We start from the raw sequence: 24,921 nt of genomic DNA on the forward strand, positions 1-24,921 counted from the left end.
CACTAAACCATGTCTGGGAGGTGGTCATACCTCCCTGTGACAGGATAGCTATTGTTCTGCCTTACCCTGCTCGAGCTTGGCTCAGTAGCATGAGGGCAGAAACATGTATGTGGTCGAAAGCAGCCCTAGCTTGCTGTCTGGTTCTGGAAGACTGATACCAGGTGCACTGAGGGCCTCCCAGGGGAGATTTACAGTGCATGGAATCATAACACCCACGTCGTTTACGGTTTGGGGGTATGATTCCAACATGTTTGATACCAAACATAACAAGGTTTGTTATAGCCAGTTGACAGCTGATCATCGCGTAATGGCCACTCTATGGGGTCGATTCTGATTCAGGAAACGTATCCGTACGACGATTCGTATTCGTAGCCATTTCCGTACGAATCGTACAAATCCCTCCGAATCGTGTAGTACGATCCGTAGGTAAAAAATTATTCCGAATCCGTGCAAACCGTACGAAAAACAAGGGTCGATCCATACGACATAGACCCTCACATAGAACCGTACGAATCGTAAACATGCCGTACGATCCGCCAAGTACAATCCAAACCGGGGACTGGGTACGCGATTCGTACGGAAAACGTCGCGTATAGGCAATTCGTACGGAGAGCCACACAATAACATATGCACCGTACCCCATAATTCAAAGGAGTGTACGCACGGGGTGTATGTACCGTACACCTACATCCTAGGTGGTACGAACCGTACCCCTACGCACCGTACACCAACATTCATGGGGTGTATGCACGGGGACATACGCACCCTACCCCTGAAATCCAGGGGTGTATGCACCGTACACCGACGCACCGTACCCCTACGCACTGTACACCAACATTCATGGGGTGTATGCACGGGGACATTCGCACCGTACCCCTGAAATCCAGGGGTGTATGCACCGTACACCGACGCACCGTACCCCTACGCACCATACACCAACATTCATGGGGTGCATGCACGGGGACATTCGCACCGTACCCCTGAAATCCAGTGGTGTATGCATCGTACACCGATGCCCCGTACCCCTACGCACTGTACACCAACATTCATGGGGTGTATACACGGGGACATTCGCACCGTACCCCTGAAATCCAGGGGTGTATGCACCGAACACCGATGCACCGTACCCCTGCAATCATGGGGGGTACGCACCGGACCCGGGGGGGTCCGTTCCGTTTGCATTACGAGGCGAAATCTGCTTTTCCGAATGTTTTCAGCTCCCATAAAAAAAGAGTTGTACGGAGTGTTGTTGATACGAATTGTACTTGCTGAGTCATACAAAGCTGCTTCGATCCGTAAGGACATCCTGTACTGCATGTTCCAAGTGCGATCCATACGGATTATTGAGTCGTACAGTCCTTGGTACGATTTGTACGGGGAACTGCATTGGCTGCACATCGTACTACATCATACGTACAGGGACGGTTCGGGATACGATTCGTACGGGAAAAACGATTCGTACGGCGATTCGGACTGGATTTTACCAAATCAGAATCGGCCCCTTAATGTCGTAATGGCTGATGCACTTACAACCTGGGAGAATGGACCCCGAAGGTTGTAGGGGTATCCTGCTCATGCAGGGGCACCTTCACGGTTAGAACTGAGCATCCTGCCTTGAGGATTGAAAGGCTTGCCTTAGAGGTGACTTATTTAAGTGTACTGATCTCAGATATAGGGAAACCTACATCTGTTGTAATTAGTGCTAGCACCAGCATTCACAGACTGCAATGGCAGGCCTGGAGTCACAAATTGAGTGGTCTCTCATTGGAGGCATAATACATCCTTCAGCCCATGGGAGACCCTTGGTGTACCTGGTGTATCTATGTCTAGAGTACCTGGGTACCATATACCAGGGACTTATAAGAGTACACCAGTAGTCAATCTGGGGTGTATCTAAGTACTTACCATAGCCAATTTAGTGGAGGAAGCACAGAGACTGGGGTTCTGATTAGCAGGATCCCAGTCAGACTAGACATAAACAGCATTATACCAGGCAAAAAGTGGGGGTAACCTACTTTCCTACACTATGCTATAACGTTTTTTCTCAGAGTGTGCACTAGCATACGTTTCACAGTCCAACAAACAGAGCTGTAGCTATCATAAACATTATAAATGAGCTTTAGGAGGTTTAAGTAATGAATTGTAACACAAGGCAGTCTGAGATAACCCTCAATTTCAAAAACTTCCTAAACTTGACATGGGTATCCCAGAAAAGCAGAAGGTGCTCTACAACTTGCCTATAAGACTTTCAGTTTAATACCCCTTGTCCCTTCGCTCACTTTTTCAAATTGGGGCGATCTTGGAGAGGGTAAACCGAAAGTTTAGATTAAGCAGGAATGTGTTTTTCGGGACTTTTATAGGTACCCAGAACTTTTAGCTCTAATGTCACTGTGAGTGGTTTGCAGCATTATTAACTTGATCAGCATTTCCACAGGGAACCACAGCAGAGAGGTCAGCTGTTGAGTAATAACAATACGGTCTTAAAGACAAAATTTAAAGATTGCACCTAAAGCCTACCTATGAAGTCTTTTGAGTGTCGCTATGAGATAGTAAAAAAGAAGGGAGGTCTCCTTACAAATTCAATCTAGGACAAGGAGTGATATGTAATCAGAAAGGGAGAAGTCCTAATACTTCCCAAAGTGGGAAAAGCCTATATTATATAACCCCTCATAACTCAAAGTGTCTTAAGAAATGTTTCACAATCATATTTCAAAAATCAGAGCAAATGTGTAAAAAATAAAATAAATCAATATTGAAATTTTACAATTTATTACAAATAATGCATTAATAAATACAAAATTACAGTGCCATACAAAAGGTTAAAAATTTGTCAATTCAGGTTATCACAATAAGATAAAAAAATGTTTCAATTCAATTAAAGAACAATAAAATACAAGTTGTCGACGCAGCGTTTCGGTTTGTGTAATAACACCTTCATCAGGACATTGTTCTATTCAAAGAAAAACATACAATTAGATCCACATAAATTATAATATATCGTTCTTTTTACATTTTATTTCTCTAACCGGTTAGAGAAATTGGGATAACCTGAATTGACAAATTTTTAACCTTTGTATGGCACTGTAATTTTGTATTTATTATCGCTATGAGATAGGCCATACTGCATTTAGAGGTATAGGCCTCAATTAAGAGTGCCTGCAATAATCCCCCTTATTTCTCTGCCCCAGAATTACCATTGTTGGGTGACGCAGAAATTCCGAGGACTGGGAATAATTGGGCATTACTAGGTTTAGGGGAATTAGATGTGGTATTGGTGCTTCAATGATAATTCCCGCATATTTTGATCTAGTCTGTTTTCAGGAGACAAAATCTCTATGTGAAAAAAAACCTTGTAAATCAGATGAATCCAGTAACATCCATTAGTGGGGCTGTTTAGGTTATTGCTCCACTTGTCATCAAGCTCCTAGGGGGTCATTTGAATTGGGTCAGAAAATATGTCCCCTAATCTTGCTACAAAACCATTGTTGTCAGCTCTGGAAAGTACCCTGATGAAAAATTGTAATACTTCACTGTTTAGAGCACCTCCATTTCACATTCCAATATGTTTCCAGCAGCCCTTTGCTGTCAGAGGGGTCATTCAATAAATTACTTTTGGAAACACTGTTTCTGCCAGGTATTCTCAAGTTTACCAGCTCTCTTTTTAACAATGGAGGGAACAGCTGCATCCGTTGGCGATAGTTTTTTTTTTACAGTAGTTATCACGCCCTTTCTCTAGAAGTAAATATCTGCCAATATCTGCCAGCAACATTTAAGATAATTACCTGGAAACATGGTATTACCAGATGGCATACAAGCACAGGATCAGGTAATGGGATGTTTAGAAGTGGACATTCTTTGCACTCTATTCAGTTATCACCTACATCTGAATAAAAGGCTTAGCCTGATAAACCCTTGATGTAATACATTTTATAGTAGGCTGAGTTTATCATGAATATCTGCCTTATGATTTTTGCAAGCATATGTGATAATTGCAAGCCTTCATGACCTGAGACATATGGTATACCTCTTAATTTAGATGTTTGATTAAACTAAGATCCTAGGGTGTAAGTAGAAGCTGTTGCCAGAAGAACTGAATCAAGCAGAGATAGTGACTCTTGGAGACAACCCTGCAGCTGCACACCCAGCCGGTCTCCTTGCCTAAAGCAACTGCAAGCTCGACGAGCCACACATTCTGGTCTTCTAGACGTTCTGTATGAAGCAGGGGTAAGTAAATTGAACATTTTGAAGCTGAACATCCAGGCAGGGATCACCTTACACCAAAGTATCCCAGCGGTCACAGAACAAACACTGAACAAGGTGTCCCCATGGAGCAAGGAACAAAAAGGTGAGAGTGGTTTTGTGCCAGATATCACGCAACCATAAAAACATGAGACGGAGCCACATCAGGTCACAGGGAGGGCTAGACAGAGACGAGACAAATGGAGAAAATAGGGACACAACTTCATGACACCCAGGCCCTCGTCACCAGCCGACTGGACTACGGCAAAGCCTTCTACACCGGAACCACCGCCAAGCTCCAGAAGAGACTCCAGCGGATCCAGAACGCCTCAGCCAGACTCATCCTCGACATCCCCCGACGCAGCCACATCTCCGGACATCTAAGAGACCTGCACTGGCTCCCCGTCAACAAGAGAATCACCTTCCGTCTCCTCACCCCCGCACACAAAGCCCTGCACGATCAAGGCCCGAGCTACCTCAACAACCGCCTCAACTTCTACGCTCCCAAACGCCACCTCCGATCGACCAACCACGCCCTCGCCGCCGTCCCCCGCATCCGAAGAGCGACAACGGGAGGAAGGTCCTTCTCCTACCTGGCCGCCAAGACCTGGAACTGACCCAAGACCACCTCTCCTTCAGGAAGAAGCTCAAGACCTGGCTGTTCGAGCAGTAGCAGCACCCACCCCCCCCCCCCAAGCGCCTTGAGACCCTCCGGGTAAGTAGTGCGCTCTATAAATGTCTGTGATTGATTGATTGATGACACATTACAACAGGTCCTTGGCACACTTCACTTCCCATAGACACCCACCTGCCCCCTTCAACTTTCTTTGGAGAAACGTCCCAATAAATCTATAGTTATAAACCAAGGAACTCCCTAGGATGACGACCCCAGTGTTAACTCCCAAACCGGAGCAGTGCTCAACTCCTGGTCCCTTCACATAAATTTGCTCAAGAAAACTGTAACGCTCATTCTCACGCAACAGCATCCATTAGGAGTTAAAACACTTGGGAACTACCTTCAAAGCAACTTGCCATCTTACCTAATATATAGGCTATAAACATGCTGCAGTAGATCTCATTTATGGTTGGACAAAACTCAATAAACCAACCAGCAGTGCAGTGCAGAAACCTCTAGCAGATGCTGGGGAAAGACAGTCTCACATTCCAAATAGTCTGCCTCACTTTGGCATGGTTAAAAGGACCTGCACCAACACACATCCAGAGTAAAATTATAAGAAGCATGTCCTCTAGACTCTATGGTCAAAATACCTTTCTCCACATGGTCCTTAAAACAAACTATACTACCTTAGGAGGAAGGGGAGTCAAATCCCAAAGTACATGTACTTTACACTGTTGTTCCACAAAAAAAAAAAATGGCTTGTAATATGTTCAATAGAGCCGACAACAATGTGCTCACCCCAAAGTTTCAGTTACTATCAGGGATATTTGCATATTTGTCCTTCAATTACTCATAATTCTTCCTGCATTTGCACCTTCATGTTAGTGAAATGTCTCGAGGCATTTCAATTTTTCTGTAGTAGTTTTTCTTTCACCATTTTATGAGGAAACCCAAGGAACTTTTGTTTTTTGTTGATCGTCTTCTAAATTAGGAAGTTGAACTTGTCCTAGTTGAACCTTTTCCTCGTACTCAAAATTCGCTCTGCCTTTTCCTGTAGGCATGTCTCATTGGGCAGTACTCTGTTCTTGGGTCTGATTGTCTTTGGAGAGTCTGCGCTTTGCAGGTGCGACTATATAAAATCGAACAGTAATAACTCAAGCTCAAAAGAACAACAACGGCTCCTAGTTTTGAACAAAGATTTAAGCACAAACAAAACTAAGAGAAATAGTACGAGCATACAATATGTCACAAAGTGACAACTGTAGGTCTGTGTCTTACTTTACCTCTCCCTGTATAGTTTATGAAAGTTACGGGCACTTTACAGATTATCAACTGTTAACTTTTGAAATGAGCAAATATTTACCTGTCGCTACTTTGCAATTCACTTCTCATTTCCAATGCCCATGCTGCCTACCTATGTGTTTCAAGTCAAACTTTGAAAGGTGAATTTGCCAGTGCTTGGGGTGATTTCTACAGAACCATATCTTGTTTTCAAATGTAAGATAAGGAATTTATGTATAAAATCAACGTGCCAACATCCATACTTTACTGACGTCACAAACATTTAGGGGATTGAGAATGGCACAAGGGAAGCATTGTCTCAGGTATTATTTAACATCTTCAAGAAACATTTCTTAACTTCCTGAGAGCCAGAGGGGTTTGGCTCTCATGTGTATGCAGGTGATGCACAGCTGTACCTTAGGCTCTCCGGAAATAGAAACAAGTGGATCTTGTCACAGATATCATGCAAACAGTCGAGGATAGGATTTATTTCATCCTATTATGCTTGAATGCTTAAAGGATAGAATAGCTGACCATTTACATACCATCCACACTATTCAAAGTTAGGTAAAACTCTAACAGCCTGATTCATCAACGGGCCGTTTTGCGAGCCCCTAGTAGCGATTCATAGCGAATCGCTATTAAGGACTCGCAAAACGGTATTCATGTAGGAATTGCTAAATAAATAGCGATTCCTACACATTCCTTATTTGCGAGTAGCAAATTGCTAATCACAAATAAGGAATAACTCCCCATTCATTCCAAAGGACATGTGTGTGCAACATGCAACTTAGAAAAATGCTTTTAAAAGCATTTTTCTAAGTTTTTGCTATTTACCGAGAGGTCTGACCTCTCGGTAAATAGCGGCCCGAAATTGCGAATTAGCAATTTAAAAATGGTTGATGAATTGCATTTAAGGAATCTCAAATAGAGATTCCTTAAATGTAATTCCTCGCAATTTAGCGAATTCACAATTACCGATTTTTGCATTTGGGATGATTAATCCCAAATGCAAAAATTGCGCTCGCAAAGGGCCAGATTCTCAGATTCTGGCCCTTTGCGAGCGCAAATCGGCTTGATGAATCAGGCTGTAAATCTCAAAACGTTTACATTGGAATATCTCATTTGCTTCTCAATTCCAGGGAAATGTGGTATTCTGTATGCTATATCACCAGTCGGAATCTAACCTAAAGATAGTTAGACGTATTCATATCTGGCCAGCAGTATATAATAGAATGTACATTATGATAGGATGAAGGCATACCCAGTGGTTAATTCAGAGCATTCAATTATTATAAAATAACACTGGGTGACTGGTTACATAGACTTGAGAAATATGCATATAAACTTTGTGTTAACATGTTTTCACTGGTTTCCAATGAGAGAAATATTCCAGTTGAAATATTTCACACAATCCCACATGGCAAAATCAGTAAAAGCATACAGTATTGTTAGAAACATGCATTTTTGACAAAGAAAATCTTTTTATTCTCTAGAATATTCACACATACACCTTTTCTAGGTACCTACCGACACAGTTGTATGACACAATATCATATTAAAAAATATCGTCTGACATACATGTCATATCCTAAACATTGTTTAAAAAAATATTGTCATTGGGTGTAGATTTGCTAATATTGTCTCCAATTAGGTCATATTTTGTAAATGATATTTAGAGTTCTATGTTTATGTCAGAGCTTCTGACAACAATATTCTGTTACCACATTAGATAGATACAATTAAACATCTAGTGAGACCAGCTCCTTACACACAATAATAGTTGTGCTGTTAAAGCCTGATTAAAGCACTAGCATGTCATCCCGAGTGGACCTTGGAGTAATAAGCACAATAGTGGTGGCAACAACTTTCCCAGGTACCTTTTGCAACAACTCCAACCAGGGTGCCATTTTGCAAACACAAATAAGTAATTAAATAATATGTATTCTTTACTAAATTGGTCCCTAAGAGTAACAGATTTACAATATTGGTGCTTGCTATGACTAACGGATCATAGCCCTTGCTTATGGCATGTTTATTTTATTTCACGTTAATTCAACTTTAACCTCTTTAGTCGAGTGCCTCGATAATGGCTAGGTTGTCAATGTATCCCTTGGTACCTAGGCCCTTTATGTGTTTTTTTCCATTTTAATTCCAATGGGATTCTTTTATCTTTGATGCCCAAAAAAATGCTGAATATAATTACACTAAATTTGGCATGAAGGTAGAACCTTACGCAAGGATTGGGGTTTTTCCTATTTGGTGTACATTTGTTCAGTAGTTTTTTGAGAAATTAGCTAAAATGGCTTGGGTTGGGCATGAAAGAGCTAAAACTCATAAACTTTAGAGTTATCTAGCCAGGTCCGCAGATCCTCCAAAGGGATCTGATTTGCACCCACAATACTGAAAAAAAGTGTGGCTTCACTTACGGATGCTGTACTGCTTCTGATTTTTCATCAGTTTTCCCCCCTTTCCGCAATATACTCAATATATTGTGAAATTTCTCACAAACAAACCAACAGGTTGAAGTGTGTATATGTGTTTAAGTGGTATATATACAGCATGAACTTAGCCAAAAGATAGCAGAGCACAGTACAGGGTCAAGTACAAGCATAAAAGTCAACAAGTAATAGGAGAGGTAGCAGGCTTGTGGACTGTTAATGTATTGTCACATTTTATTCTTTAAAAGGTTGGTCTTCAACTTTTTCCTAAATTGGAGCTTCAATGGGGCAGTCCTGATTGATTTAGGGGTGTTGTTCCACATCCAGGGTTCATATATAAAAACACCTGCTGCCTTGTTTTATATTTTTAAGGCTTCTGATGGTGTACCGGCTACAGGTATTTCAAGAATTACCATAGATGGTGAGCACCTCTACAAGATAAGCAGGGTTGATGGTCATGATGTATTTGTAAATGAATCGAAGTGAGTGTGGCCAATGGGTCATTGGAAACATCCCTGAGGCACTCAATATGATATTGTTCAAAACAATTAACTGGGCAGTCTTAGTTATTTATCCATATGGTTCATTTTATTTCATTTCTATTCCATCATTGGTATTAATTTCATATCCATATGACGTGGTGTTTCCCAAAAAAGTCTTTCACTTTCACAAATGAAACATTTTATAATCCGCTCCAATGCATTTCGGGCCACCGCCCTTCATCGGGGAGCATCTACAACAAAACGGTATATGGGTGTAATCCTTATTCCAACAATCAATAATAAAATATAACAAAACGTACTAGTGAACCAGTTAAATAAAGTACCCCATGTTTAACTTTCACCGACATGTGCTTTATGTGATAGGTATAACTCTGTCTCTTGTTTGTGAAGAAAAGTGTATTGTTTATAAACCGAAAAACGTAGGTACGTTAAGAAGGTGGTAAAGGCCTGCTAGTCAGGCGGAAGTAGTATAGTTTAAACGCAGTGTGTCTATCCGAAGAGGTATCAAGGTTACCGATTAAACGATCCCAAACAGAGACTGACCGAGGTGACTGCGCGCACTAAATGCGGTGCTTTACGCTTAAAAGGTACTTACAATAAGTTGTGTTTCAAGGTCTTCCGAGCGCCGGGGACGGCTGTTATCGGTATGTGGATGAACGCGCTAGTATTTTGTAAGCGTCATGTGATCGCTAGCGGTAAACATAAAGGAAGGACTAATCGTTCCACATAGACCTGGATGAAAGACTACGTTGCTTCCAATGCATGCAACAAGACAGTGGCTAAATTATTAAAAGTGTTAAAAGAGTGAGGGAAAATAAAATAAAACATCATGTAAAGTAAACCGGGTTAGTAAAGATACAATGAAATGGTTGCAATTGAGAATAAGGTAAAAAGAGCATACACGAGCTGGGTTCAGAACAGGACAGAAGGCATGAGATTGCCTTAATTATAGTTTATAAGTAGCATGCAAATTCCACGCGTTCATTTAAGCCCGCAGGCTTGGTCGCATTCAATTTGTAAATCCAGTAATTTTCTCGTTGTAGCAACATTCTATTGTTGTCTCTGCCTTCTTTTTTCTGGATGATTTCCAATGCCATGAATCTCAGTTGAGAAATATTATGGTTCATATCCAAGAAATGAGCTGCAACTGATGATTTGAGATTGTGAGTGCGGATATTAGATTTATGTTCGTTGAACCTAGTCTTTAGTTTACGTTCTGTCTTTCCAACGTAGACTTTTCCGCACGGACATTTAAGAAGATATATCAGATTGTTGGAGTCACACGTTGCTGTCACTTGTAATTTAATGTTATTTCCTTTCATTGGATGGGTTATTGTGTTTCCTGGTATGATACTGTGACAATTATTGCAATTATTGCATGGTCTCGTTCCTTTTGCAGTAGAATTGGGTTCTGTGGGTTGTTTCAAAATTTCGCCCAAATTTTTGCTCCTAGTGTGGGCAAATATTGGTCTGTTTTTGAACATGTCTTTGAAGTCCGGTTCTAACACTAACATTGGCCAATGTTTAAGTATTATGTTTTTGTACTCAGAGGTTGCGTTAGAGTATCTTGACACTATGACCATCCGGTCACTTTTTTGTTTTCTTATCGTCGGATGTAAGAGAGTATGACGATTTAATTTCTCCACATCTTTAGTGGCTTGTGCTAGAAGTTCTTCTGGGTATTTTCTGTCTCTGAATCGGTCTTTCATTTCCTCCATTCTCATTTTTGATAAATCCGGATCTGACGTGATGCGTTTGACTCTCATTAATTGAGATTTCGGTAGATGTTTTTTTAGTGAGGGTTGATGAAAACTGTTATAGTGTAACATGTTGTTACGATCGGTGGGTTTGCGGAAGATGTCAGTTGTTATTTTGTTGTTTTGTACGGTGACTTGTACGTCCAAAAATGTGATGGTTTTGGAGTCTATTGTCCAGGTAAACTGTATTCGTGGATTGGCCACGTTGAGGGTGGATAACGCCTGCTCCAAATTCTGACGTGTGTCGTTCCAAAGAATGAACAGGTCATCAATATACCTGCAGTACATTTTTAGGTTATTTTTCCATTCTGGATTTGTCCAAATGTGAGACTGTTCGAATTTGTAAATGATGCAGCTAGTTTGGAAGATGGTGTGGACTGGCAAGGGAAGCCAGTGGAGTTCCATCAAGAACTGTTTTAGATATTACAAGCTTTCAATAAAACACATTTTGTAGCACTGCTGCAGATTAGAGACTTAGGACCTGATTCACAAACTGCACTTTTATAGTAAGTTTTGTAGTCCTCCAGCAGTATTCCAAGGCTTTCTACAAACTGCTACACTTTTGTAACAACTTACAATTTTGCAGTAAGACCCTACCTCAATTGTTTTCTATAGGAGGGTGTTGTAGTACCAGTTGTTGGCCATGTGCAGTGTTGGACAAAAGTGTAAACGTACTCAAACGTGTGTTACCAATGTGAATGAGGCCCAAGTTTCTAATAACTACCAACAATGGCCCCATGTTATGGGTCCCACAGGATGGATTTAGTGTTATTCAGCTCTGGTCTGCCTCAGTGGTGGATTTGAACTTTTCAGAGCCCTCTCTGTCAGGAATGGGACGTGCTCCCAGATGCTTTTAAGGGGAAGGAGACCTATTTCAAAGATTTGTTTCCAGCAATAAGTTTCAATAGTTTGTTTGGTTTTATAGCGAGTTCCATAGTAGTGCATCTAGCACCTGTATTGAAGACCAGTGTGTGGCTTATAGTTGCAGCTGGTTTGTGCATTCAGGTTTGTGTTGCTAGAATTCAAGGCTTGTTTGGGTACTTAGGGAGGAATAATTAATGTAAATATTTAGGAATGAGGAACTCTCATGTTTTGAAGGCATTACAAAGGAATTTTTTTATTTCCTCTTTGTCTAGTGTAAGCCAGTGGATGTTCTTGAAGGATGCAGGGATGGGCTCCAAATTCTTTATGTTTAGATACAGCTGGCTCCTTGAGATTGCTGACTTTGTAATTTTGTGATCCCTTTCATTGGAGCTGTTTTACAGTGGTCAAATCTCTAAACCTTCAACCTACGTCAGTTTGTGGCTATGAGAGCAGCTGTATTCTTTTTTGCAGCACAGCATGAGCCTCTGTGGTGATTTTGCATTTACAGGAAAGTCTCTTGAGAAACCAGACTCAACATTTCTTGACTGTTTGAAACAGGATGAAATGGCCCCCAGTTTGTTGGGTCAGGCAAAAGGCATGATTTAATCTGAGGGGCCTCTTAATCTGACAATTGTAGTCACATTGCAAATTACACAGAGGTAGCACTGTTTCATCCAGCTGTAGGCTCAAACTACCCTACCTGTAAAGATCCTGGAAATCATTTTTATACCCAGGCTCTTAAAATGTGTCAAATCCTTGTGCTTTATTGCAGCTTTCTTTAAAAGATACATCCTAAAGAGGGACTTAGCCGTTATCCCCACAATGGCCTTTGAAGCTGAGATCAGTTGAAAAGGCCACCTTTGAAATGCACAGGCCCTCTCTAAATTTTGTCCGGTCTGCCATTACTGTGAGTCATGCTGGCTCACAGTAAACCCCTCCATCTCCCTGTAGCCAAATTGTGTACCAACTTGTCTTTGCCCTGCAGCTATCTATGTATCCTGTTACACCTGCATCCCCTCCCTGTGTCCTCTATTTCCCCACGATGTGTCCCTTACAACCTTTCTGCATGTTCCTGACCTCTCCCTGACAAACCCCCACAGCCCTTCTTCGTTTGTCCCATCAGCCCCCCACAGTCCTTTGTTTGACACCGCTACTCCTGTATTTGGCATCATGCAATGGCCAATGCACCATATTACACCTATTTAGGCATGCAAGTTTGCTTGCCTTGCTGTAAATCAATAATGCAGTTTTCAAGGAATTAGAGTTTAACCCCTTCGCTGCTAGGCCTTTCCCCCCCTGTGCTCAGCCTTTTTATGGCTATTTGGGGTAGTTCGTGCATAGGCCCCAGTAACGTTTTGACCACATAAGGTATCCACGCCAAATTTGTTTCCTTTTCTTCCAGCATCATGGGAATTCTAAAGGTAACCAAGGTTTGTGGATTTCCCTGGAGAGGAACCAAAAATTAGCCAAAATACAGTTACATTTTTTAATTTTTTTTTATAAATGGGAAGAAAGGGCTCTTGATGAAAGTGTCTGGTTTTCCCCTGCAAATTGTATCAAAAAAGGGGTTCTGGGACTGAAATCACCATCTTCCCAGCTCTCAGGGACAAAAAGACTATTGTCATAAAACCAACATTTTTTACACTGTTTTGGCATTTTTCTGGGACATAGCCTATTTCTGGTATTTTTTGTGCTTTCAAACTCCTTCCACTTAATGGTAGAAATGGGTATGAAAGCAATAATGGATCCTATAAAGCTATACATTTTACAAAAGTAGATAACATTCTAAATTCAACAAGGGGTCATTTGTGTAGATCCTTCAAGGTTTCTTCATAGAAACAAACAGTTAAATTTAGGAAAAATTGAAAATTAGTTGAAAAAAACGCCATTTGTGTCAACGTTTCCATTTGTAACTTCTTCTAATTATGACAGCTGTTTGGAAGCAATTACATTTGCTGGACCTTTCTGGTTGTGGGGATATATAGGACTTGTAGGTTCACCAAGAACACGATGAACCCAGAGCAAATAACTGAGCAACATCTTGCAAGGGTTTTTTTTATTATGTACCAGGTATGTAGCAATTATTTTGGGAAAATGTATACAGGGAAAAATCGGCATGAAAGACACCTATGTATTTCTTAAATGGGAACAAAATATAGAGTTTAGAAGCAGTAGATATTTGCACATTTACGAAATTGGGAGTACCCATACTAGCATGAGAATTATAGGTCATTTTTCAAATTGACTTCTTTTTTACACATTGTCTTTCATTTGGAAGGCAGAAATTCATCGAAAGTCAATAGGTAGTAACAGATTCGCTACAATTCTGTGTTACCCTAAGGCTCCCGATAAAAATGGCACCTCACTTGTGTGGGTAGGCCTTGTGTCCACGACAGGAAATGGCTCAAAACGCAACGTGGACACACCACATTTTCACCGTGAAAAGGACCCTGTTTTTGCAAAGTGCCTAGCTGTAGTTTTTTAACACTAGCTCTGTGGCACCTAGTGAAACCTAGCAAACCTACATATTTTTCAAAACTAGACACCCAGGGGAATCCAGGATGGGGTGACTTGACTGGCTCTCACCAGGTTCTGTTTCCCAGAATCCCTTGCAACCTAATAATTTGTCCCAAAAATACATTTTCCTCACATTTCTGTGGTGGAAAGTTCTGAAATCCGAGTGTATCCACAGAATTCCAAGCACTCCACGGTCCCAAAAGTCTTCCAAAAGAAATGGTACCTCACTTGTGTGGGTAGGCCAAGTGCCCGCGACAGGAAATGGCCCAAACGCAAGGTGGACACAACACATTTTCACAGTGAAAAATTACCCTTTTTTTGCAAAGTACCTTGCTGTAGTCTTTGAACCCTAGCTCTGCCGGCACCTAGGTAAACCTAGTAAACCTATACATTTTTTTAAACTAGACACCCAGGGAAATCCAGGATCGAATAACTTGACTGGCTTTCACCAGGTTCTGTTACCCAGAATCCCTTGCAAACCTAAAAAAGTGTACATAAAACCCACATTTTCCCCACTTTTCTGTGGTGGAAAGTTCTGGAATCTGCGTGAATCCACAAAATTCCACACTCACCGCGTCCCCCAAAGTCTTCTGAGAAAAATGGTATCTCACTTGTGTGGGTAGGCCTAGTACTAGTGACTGTAAATGGCCCAAAACCTATTGAGGCGACTTCAAAATGACCTATCACAAAACAACCTGGTTTTGCAAGGGGAGTCACCTGGGTTTTTGGCCCCATACTCGGTGGCCTGCTTAGAAAACCTACCAAACTCATACATTTCTTAAAATGAGACACCTGGAGGAGTCTAACGAGGTATGGTTTGCGTGGGTCGCCCAACGTTATCCTACCCAGAATGCCCTACAAACCTCAAATTTGGTCGAAAATAAACATTTTTTCTCAAATATCTGTGTGGGAAAGTTCTGGAATCTACATGGATCCACAAATTTCCTTTCACCCAGCATTCCCTCAGGTCTCCCGATAAAAATTATATCTTACTCATCTGGGCAGGGTCAAGTACCCGCGACAGGCAAGGGCCCAAAAGGTATGGAGGAGACATCAAAATTACCTATCACAAAACAACCTGGTGTTGCAAGGGGGAACCCATGAGTTTTTGTACCCCGGGCTCGGCGGCCATCTAGAAACTACCTGACCATTCATCATTTTATTCACTACAGAAAACCTACCAAACTCACACATTTCTGAAAACTAGACACCGGGAGGAGTCCAGCGAAGTATAGTTTGTGAAGGTTCCCCAACATTTCCCTACCGAGAATCCCCTACAAACCTCAAATTTAGCTGAAAAAATTACTTTTTTCTCAAATGTCTGTGTGGGAAAGTTCTGGAATCTACGTGGATCCACAAATTCCCTACCACTCAGCATTTCCTCAGGTCTCCCGATAAAAATGATACCTCAGTTGTGTGGGTGGGTCATGTACCTGCGACCGGCAAGACTCCAAAACTTATTGCGGAGACATCAAAATGGCCTATCACAAAACAACCTGGTTTTGCAGGGGGGGTTAACCTGGGTTTTTGGCCCCGGGCTCGGTGCACATCTTGGAAAACTACCAAACCCACATATTTCTGAAAACTAAACACCCAGGGGAGTCCAGCAAAGTATATCATGAGTGGATCCCCCAACATTTTCCTACCCAGAGGACTCAGAAGACTTTGGGGAATGCGGGGTATGTAGAATTGTGTGGATCCACGCAGATTCCAGAACTTTCCACCACAGAAATGTGAGGAAAATGTGTTTTTTGGTACACATTTTGAGGTTTGCAAGGGATTCTGGGTAACAGGACCTAGTGAGAGCCAGTCAAGTCACCCCATCCTGGATTTCCATGGGTGTTTAGTTTTAAAAATGTATAGGTTTGCTAGGTTTCCCTAGGTGCAGACAGAGTTAGGCTTCAAAATCTACAGCTAGTAACTTTGCAAAAAAGGGTCATTTTTCACTGTGAAAATGTGGTGTGTCGATGTTGCTTTTTGGGCAGTTTCCTGCTGTGGGCCCTAGGCCTACCCACACAAGTGAGGTACCATTTTTTTCGGAAGACTTTAGGGAACGCGGGGTGGGTAGAATTCTGTGGATCCATGCAGATTCCAGTATTTTCCATCACAGAAATGCAAGGAAAATGTGTTTTTATAGACACATTTTTAGGTTTGGAAGGGATTCTGGGTAACACAACCTGGTGAGAGCCAGTCAAGTCAACCCAGCCTAGATTCCCCTGGGTGTCTAGTTTTCAAAAATGTATAGCTTTTCTAGGTTTCCCTAGGTGCTGGCAGAGTTAGGGTTCAAAATCTAGAGCTAGGCACTTTGCAAAAAAAGGGTCAGTTTTCACTGTGAAAATGTGGTGTGTCCACTTTGCGTTTTGGGCCATTTCCTGTTGCGGGCCCTAGCCCTACCCACACAAATGAGGTACCATTTTTCTCGGAATACATTGGGGAACGCAGAATGGGGGGAAATTTGTGGATCCATGCAGATTCCAGAACTTTCCACCACAGAAATGTGAGGAAAATGGTTTTTTTGGACATATTTTTAGGTTTGCAAGGGATTCTGTGTAACTGAACCTGTTGAGAGCCAGTCAAGTCACCCCATCCTGGATTACTCTTTGTGTCTAGTTTTCAAAACTGTACAGGTTTTCTTGGTTTCCATTTGTCCCAGCTGCGCTATGGCCCAAAATTGACAGAAAGGCACATTGCTAAAAAAAAGTCGGTGCCTAGCAGGCTTTCTGCCGCTTTGGGGGAATCGGGTGGGGAGGTGGGCGAGTTTGCCCCAATATTCCCCTGGGGGGCAGATCAGGGGCCACTGCCCCAGAAATACTGGAATTTCTCTGGGGGTGGGGGTATTGTTATGCTCATTTTGGGCAGTCTCCACCCCTACACGAATAAAAGAAAATCCCTGGTTTCTAGTGTGCTTTCTCCCCCCCCCCCCCCCCCCGGGTAGAAAGCACATTAGAAACTGTTGCGGGGGTTTGGTGGCATTGGAATACCCATTTAGGGCAGCCCCTACCTAAATTCAAATTACCCCCCAAAAAATACCTGGTGTCTAGTAGGCCTTTTGCCCTCCCCCCCCCCCCCCCCCCCCAGTGGGCAGATTGGGGAAACTGGCCCCATCTGCTCCCCGGGGAGCTCAGAAAGGCTGTGATTGGTAGGGTGGAGCACTGGCATGCCCTTTTTGGGCAGCCCCCATCCTAATTAAATTGCCCCAAACAACCCTTGGCATCTAGTGGGCTTTCTTCTCACCCTGGAGGGCAGATTGAGGGGGCAGAAAGTCGGTAATTGTGGTGGGGGTGGGGGCATTGAAATGCCCGTTTTGTGCAGCCCCCACTCTATAATTAGGTACCTATAAAAAAATCCCTGGCATTTAGTGGGCTTTCTGCAGAAACACTGAATTTGGCCAAATGTGTTGGGGGAGCAAAGGCCCTTGCCTAAGGAGCCGCCCCCCCCCTCCTTGGTGTCTAGTGGGTGGATCCCTGAGGGCAAGGGAGGGGTAGTATATGAAAGGGGAGATTCTCCCCTTTCCAATGATACCTCTCCCGTCTTTCTATGTACTCAGGGAGCTGAGATAGCCCCCTGAAAACATAGAAAGTGAAACTAAAATGAGCCTAACGACTCATTTCATTTCAATGTCTGTGAAATGACGTCAGCGCGACGTGCGAGCTGATGATCATCATTACACAGAAATGGGGTGGGAGGCCTTAGGGAAAGAAATCCCTCTGGTGCCTGTACCAGAGGGATTTCTTCTGTAATGGTGACGGATGCGCAGGAGCCATCCAACGCACACGAGAACTTATGCTTCGGACGGCTCACGCGCATCTGATGCATGGAAAGGGTTAAAAAGGTGTCATGGTGTACTTGAAAGGGATACACATTTTGTAAATCTGGGCTGTTAGTCCAGGGTTTACCTGCAGCTCTCCTGTGTTGGTCTGCGAACCTGGGCTTTCAGACCATCCATTAAATAATTTAAAAAATAATCAAATTAAATTGAATGAGGGAGCTTTCTTATCATCGCTTTTAAGTTCACAGACCCTTTTTTTAACACAAACTTTATTGAATTTTGCTTTTTTAAACATTCAATATTGCAGGAGAAAAGTGTCCATCTTGGAAGCATATATAATAGTATGCAAGCTGCAACACATTAACATATTAAATATTTCAGGCTTCATCTGAGGGTGTGCCAAATTGGAGTTTGGTAATAACCATGGACATAGGATCAATTATTCGAATGTAAAACTCTACCCATCCAAATCCCAACTCAAACTAACATATGTATATCTTTGAAAAGCAAGATCATTTTGTCGGCATATAGCAAGATGGTATGGAATGTGGTGTCCACTGGAATCCAGTTATGCCCTGCTTCCTGTCTAAGTCTTTGTGCTATGGGTTCCACAGCAAGGATGAAGTGGAAAGAGTGAAGATGACAACCCTACCTAGTGCCTCATCTAACCGGGCAGGCTTGGGAGATATGGGGACCCGTTTTAGCCAACTCCATGGGGGCAGTATATAATAACTTGACCCATCTGATGTAGGCCAGAGGTATCCTGAAATGTGTCAATGTAGTGGGCATGTAGTTCCAATCCAGGACACATGCATCAAGTAGAGAAGAAAGGCTTCCCCTGGAAAAAGGATAACAAACACACTTCCACTCACTCGTACACTTTGAGAACTCTTGTATTTAATGGAAGTGTAAATGACTAAAACTAAATATATGCCCCAAATCGAGATATAGCGTTTGACATTGTTTTATTTTTGATATAAAAAAACTCAGTCCTCCAGAGTATTGATAAAACTTTGACACATAAACAAAATCAATAAAATTCATACATAATATGCAAGAAGACTCCTGACAAAATACACACTAAAGTAAAATCAGATGAGTCAAAAAATTATTGTCAATAGATCAAAACAGCGACCAATCAATTAAAATACATATACTAGAGGACCCTTTTGGCACAGGTATACATGAGCTGTTGCATAAGTAGATCCAACATATGACATCAGGTTAAAAACACTGGTAGGAAAACTATTTATTTCTTCCCAAGGTTCCTTGTAGTTGTATTCTAGTGGACTGGTGTCTACGTGTTTCGCAGGTGTACAAATTCATTTTTAGACCCACCTTCTTCAGGACATAGAAAATCAGGGATTTTTTCACCCTCAAAATTGTGGGTTTAGTATAATAATCTATACAGAAAAAGGGAAAAATGTTAGGAAAAAGACATGAGCACAGAGGGCTTTCAATTTTTTCTAAACTGTAAACACTTTGAACACTCATCCCCCTTATTTACAAAAAATCATTACTTTTTACATGCTGTCAACATGTTCCATTTTATTATTAAATAGAAATTTCACGCTACATCTCTATTTAAGATTAAATGGTGGGCTCCCCAATTATTTTATATAAAAAAGGGGTATCCCCTCCACATTCCCACCTCACTTGCACTCCATCTGTATTTTCGCAGACTTCAAACTCACCACTCACGTTGTGTTGTAGCACAACTCCAAATCCGGCACTTATTGTTACCGCTTTTTTTTCTTGACCGCCGTTATTCCATTACCATTAGCATTGTGGTGGAAGCTTCTAAAGATAAAGCCAAACCAAAAAAGTTCCAGTATTAACTTTATATTAATTGCCTTATATTTATGTCTTTTACGAGGGATGTAGGGAATCTTACATTCCCATTCATTAGTATGAGCCTATACGCCCATAGGAATGGGAATGCATTTGCAATTTGCGATTACCAAATTGGTAATCGCAAATTGCAAATACAATTGCAAGGGTGCTAGAAGGCCTAAGGCCACCCTGATGCACCCCCATGTGCACATGTGGCCCACACACATGCCCAAAGGGCATGTGTGTGCGTCACATGGCACTTGGAAAATGCACTTGCTTGCATTTTTCAGAGGAATCGCAAATTACCATCAACTTGAACTTGATGGCAATTAGCGATTCCTAAATGAAAAGTTGCATTTTGGAAATGCTACATGCATCGCATTTAGGATTCCCTAGATGCATTTGCAAATCACAAACATTGTGATTACCTATTTTGCGAATGCAATGCTTTGATGCATCAGGGAAGGCATTTTACCAGTTGCAAACAGGCTGAGTCTGCAAATTGGCAACCCGAAAAATGCATGTGCCCCCAAATGCCTGATGGATGTCTAATGATAGTTTAGGTCCTCAGACCCTAAGTATCTAATTGACCAACTGCAACAGAGAAAAATGTGTTGGGCTCAGTGCCTTGTCCTAAAAAACAAAATAACTAGGAATGATAAGGGACAGGATTGCCATCCAGTGCTGGCTCTTCCACAGTGGCGGAAGAGTGTCGCCCCACTGGCTCAGAGCCAGCAGCTGAAAAATAAAAGAATATTTTATTATCATGTTATTTTTCAGCTGCTCGCTGAGCCACCATGTGTTGGGAGGGAGGGCCAAGCCATGGGAGGGAGGAGGAATGGAATGATATGTGCACTTGTAAGTGTCCATGTTTGTTTGATCGGCCGCCTTAGGCTGGCCAAAAAGACATGTGCAGTATTGTAAAGCCATTATGGAGAGAAAGTTCAGTTTTAAACCATCCCGCTCAGGCCAATCCCTTTGCTGCTCTAATGGTTGGTCATAGTCTGACTAAATACTGCTCTTTAAATCATTAGTAGCCTTGGCTACCTGAGGACCTTTTGGCCTACACTAGACCTTTGTTCTACACACCGCCTAATACTACCCCTGGTCTTACTACTGGGGTCCCCTTGTTCTTTAAACATAGACTCATGGTTGGTATTAGCATGAGAGAATCTGCTGGGACCAGCAAGCAAAGGAACACAGAGGCGCGAGGTGGCTGGCAGCTTTAGGTAAGTCTTTATTTTTTTAAAATATTAACCCCCCTGCGCTGCCCCCACACACTCTATCCACCCCACCACTTTTTGTTTGTGTCTGCCATCACTGTTGACATCCTCTGCCTACTTGGCTCATGTGGGGGGTAGAGGGGCCCCTGATATAAAAATACAAATTATAAATATTGCTGCATGGTCCACGGACTTCGAGGCAGGGTTTGAAGACCTCAATGTGGCTCTTAAGTTCACAAACCCTGGCTCAAGGTCCGGAAGCCCATTAAGACTCAAGGGACCTTGTTCAACATCCTAGATGGTTTGTAGACCTGGGACTTGGTCTAAGGATCCTACAGAAGGTCCAGCAAGGGTACATGAGTCTGGGGGCCATAAACCCAAAACTCATCCAAAGGCCATGCTCAGCAGTAGGTGGCCTGCGATGCAGTCAGCCTCTGCACGGCATGGTTGAAAGCAATGCACTGCAGGGATAGCCGGCCATATGGAGGTTGGAGAGAGGCATGGTTAACGTGGAGATATGGTTAATATTGGTTATAACATCTTAACAAAGTTTAAAAAACCCTCAGAATTTAGCTTACAAAACTACAGTTAAACTGCAGTTCTGGTAAGGAATTAAAACTGGAAAAACTCTAAAATTTTTAAGTTATGGTTGGTATCTGCAGAACTCAGATTTTTCCCCTTTGTGATAATGCATCGAATATGTGCTGTTCCTGGAGCTTTTTTCTATGCTTCCTATTTTGATGAATTTAGCTAGTTTTGTTTTTTATGGGTATTTTTTTCATATTTCCCATTAAGTTTTTCGAACATACTCCTCACTCGTGTTAATGTCTTTTTATGCTGTTATACTTGGCACTTCATATATATTTTCTAATCTCTCACTTGCTGCTCTAGCCCAACTATCAAATATGAGGCAAGGAACCATTAGGGAAACCTGCTTACATCTGTGAAGTGGACGGATTGACATCCTATTCTAGCCAGTGTACCACACGTGCATTGTGGAAAAAGTCCACGCGTGTATTTAGTATGTTGTCACTTGATCTTTATGCCTTTAACTGATTGATATTTTGAAAAAAATACTTAACTTTGGCCAAATAGTAACCAATGATATAATTCTCATATATTTATTTTTTTAACTCTTTAGAAAGCCTGCTGACATGAAAGAAGCTAATGACTAATTTGATCCAAATACCTACAGTTGACGTTTAATTGATGTAAGTTTGGTTCGCCTCAAGCTAGGCACACCAGTGTTTCTGTTTTCGTGGGTTCTGCATATCTGTATATTATTGTGAATAGATATTCATCATAATACTATTGTATATCTTACATCTTTAGTTGTATTTAACATACCCCTGTATATCATTTACTAGCTCCGGGTTCCTATTTTCCATCATGATCATAATAATAATAGCTCCGAAACAAGATGGAATCAACTAAGTGCATCACTGTAGCTTCATTTAATGTCTCACAAATTTACTATAGTCACTGTTCCTTCTTACCTGCTTTATGTTTTGCAAAGGTATCATGAACATGTCTTAAACAACACACCTTTCTTGTTTTCTCCATTTTGAAACAACTTGTAGACCATCCTAACTTTATTTCACAGATTTAAAAACATTCTACAGTGACATGGCAGGATGCCCAGCACTCAGTGTTTGCTTCTGCCACATTTGTGAACCCACTTTTGGCAAGAGATACCCTCTGACACAGCAGAGATCTCTAAATTGAGTTGGCAGTTTTCAACTAGGCAGTGGAAGTTGGGGTTCACTGATGTTCCAGCAGATATGATCGGTCTATAATGGCATACAAGTATATAATTTTATGATACCTTGGCTGTTAGAAGAGTCTTGTTATCCAACCTTAAATGGAATCTCAAATAATCGTCCAGATTTAGAATATTTTAATGCACACCTTATCTATTTAGAACAGACCAGTATAAAATCATTACAAAATCTATTAATTCAATCATTCTTATGTGCAATCCATTGTCATATATCCTCATTGAGAATGTAGAGACTTATTCCCATTCTAGGTTAAGAAAGATCAGGACGGCAACTAGAACATGACATGTATGCCTCCGAGATGCACATAGCAGAAAAAAGTGTGCCAATTATCCATGACATCACAGCGTTAATGACAAATCATTAGGAATGACACTTTATACTCCTCTTTTCTCTATATAAGACCATAACCCTATTTATTTGACACAATCTCCCAACCCATCCTCATCCAACATCTACACCACATCGGAATCCCGGGGCATGCACTCCTATGTGCACAACTCCACACTATGCCACTTTGCGATATTGCACTCTAACCCACTGCATTCTTTGTCAGTACTCTGTACACCAATGCACTTTACTCTGTAACACTCAACTCTATGCCCCTGCACTCTACACCAATCCACTATGTGCTACTGCGCTCTACACCACTCTACTCTTACCACTACACTCTATGCACATATACTCTATTCTGCATCACTGTACTCTTCACCACTGCTCTCTTCACCACTCTACTCCATTCTGCACCACTTTACTCTATTACTCTCCTGTGCAACACAGCACTCTCTGCCACTGAAGTCTACAGCACTCTACTCCACTCTGCTCCACTCCACTCTGTGCTGCTGCGCTCTAAGCCACTCTACTCCTAACCACTGCACTCTATGCCAATGCACTCTACACAACTACACTCTGTCACTGCACTCTGTCTGCATCACTAAACTCTACGCCACTGCTCTCTTTGTCACTCTGATCCATTCTACACCACTGCACTCTGACATTCTTCTTTGTAACCCTGGGCGTAGTTTGCGAAGTAGCGCTACGCCTAGCTACGGGAAGTGCACTTCGCACGCACTACGCGAGCTACGTGAACTGTGTAGTGCACTGTGCAAAATGCTATTTGCACTGAATGCACAGTGCCGGATGCTTGTCCGCACTTTACAATCAGTGCAAACTGCATCTTACACAGTGCAAGCAGTAGTTTTCTGCCGCTCAAGTAAATTTTTACTCAAGCGGCAGCTTCCTCAACGCGGACTGGTAGTTTCTCATCGCGAGCGGTCGCGAGCATACGTGACCACTTGCAATGAGAAATCTGACCTCCCCGCGTTGAGAAGCTCGCCGGGAGGTTTATTATCCATGCTTGCGATCGGCAACTTGATGTTGCTGATCGCGAACGTGGAAAATGTCTCGCCGGGATGTCATTTTGCTTGCTCGTGCTCCCCAACTTGACATTGAGGACTGCGAGCAAGCAAAAAATGACCACTGCACCACGCAACGTGCGTTTGCACTGTGCAACTTGCAATTCGCGTAGTGCGAAGTAGCGCAAATTTCGCAAACTACGCGAGCATAGCATAGTGCTTTGCCCAGGCTTACTTCTTTGCAACACAGCACTACCTACCACCAAACTCTATGGCACTATACTCTACTCTGCACCACTCTATGCTGCTGCACTGTGCACCACTCTATGCTGCTCTGCACCACTTTACGCCAATGCACTATATGCCACTCAAATCTGCTCTGCACTCTTCGTCACTGCACTCTATGCCACTCAACTGTACTCTGCACCATTGCCCAAAGCATCACTCAACTCTACACCACTCTACTCTACTGCACTATCTCCCACTGCACTCTAATCTGCTCTGCGCCACTCCACCCTGTGCAACTTCACTCTGCGCCAATGTACTCTACTGTGCACCACTCTAATCTATGCCATTGCATTCTACGACGCTGCATTGTATGTGGCTGAATTCAGTGCCACTGCACTCTGCACCACTATACTCTTCAACACAGTAAGCCAATGCACTCTACACCAGTTCACTCTGCTCTGTGCCACTCCAGTGCCCTCTACTCTAAGCAATACCACACTATGGCACTCCAATA

General features: G+C 42.2%; 1 protein-coding gene across 1 annotated transcript in view; it reads left to right on the forward strand.

Annotated features, from left to right (window-relative positions):
* Positions 1–24,921, forward strand: part of LOC147663104 (adhesion G protein-coupled receptor F1-like) — a gene marked incomplete at its 3' end in the record, with an annotated part of 365,238 nt that overhangs the window by 91,604 nt on the left and 248,713 nt on the right. The window contains exon 2 of the mRNA XM_086950677.1: positions 22,188–22,257. The remainder of the gene's footprint in view (positions 1–22,187; positions 22,258–24,921) is intronic.

Source organism: Lissotriton vulgaris, unplaced genomic scaffold (assembly GCF_964263255.1).
Source record: "Lissotriton vulgaris unplaced genomic scaffold, aLisVul1.2 SCAFFOLD_2353, whole genome shotgun sequence".
NCBI classification, from domain to species: Eukaryota; Metazoa; Chordata; class Amphibia; order Caudata; family Salamandridae; genus Lissotriton; species Lissotriton vulgaris.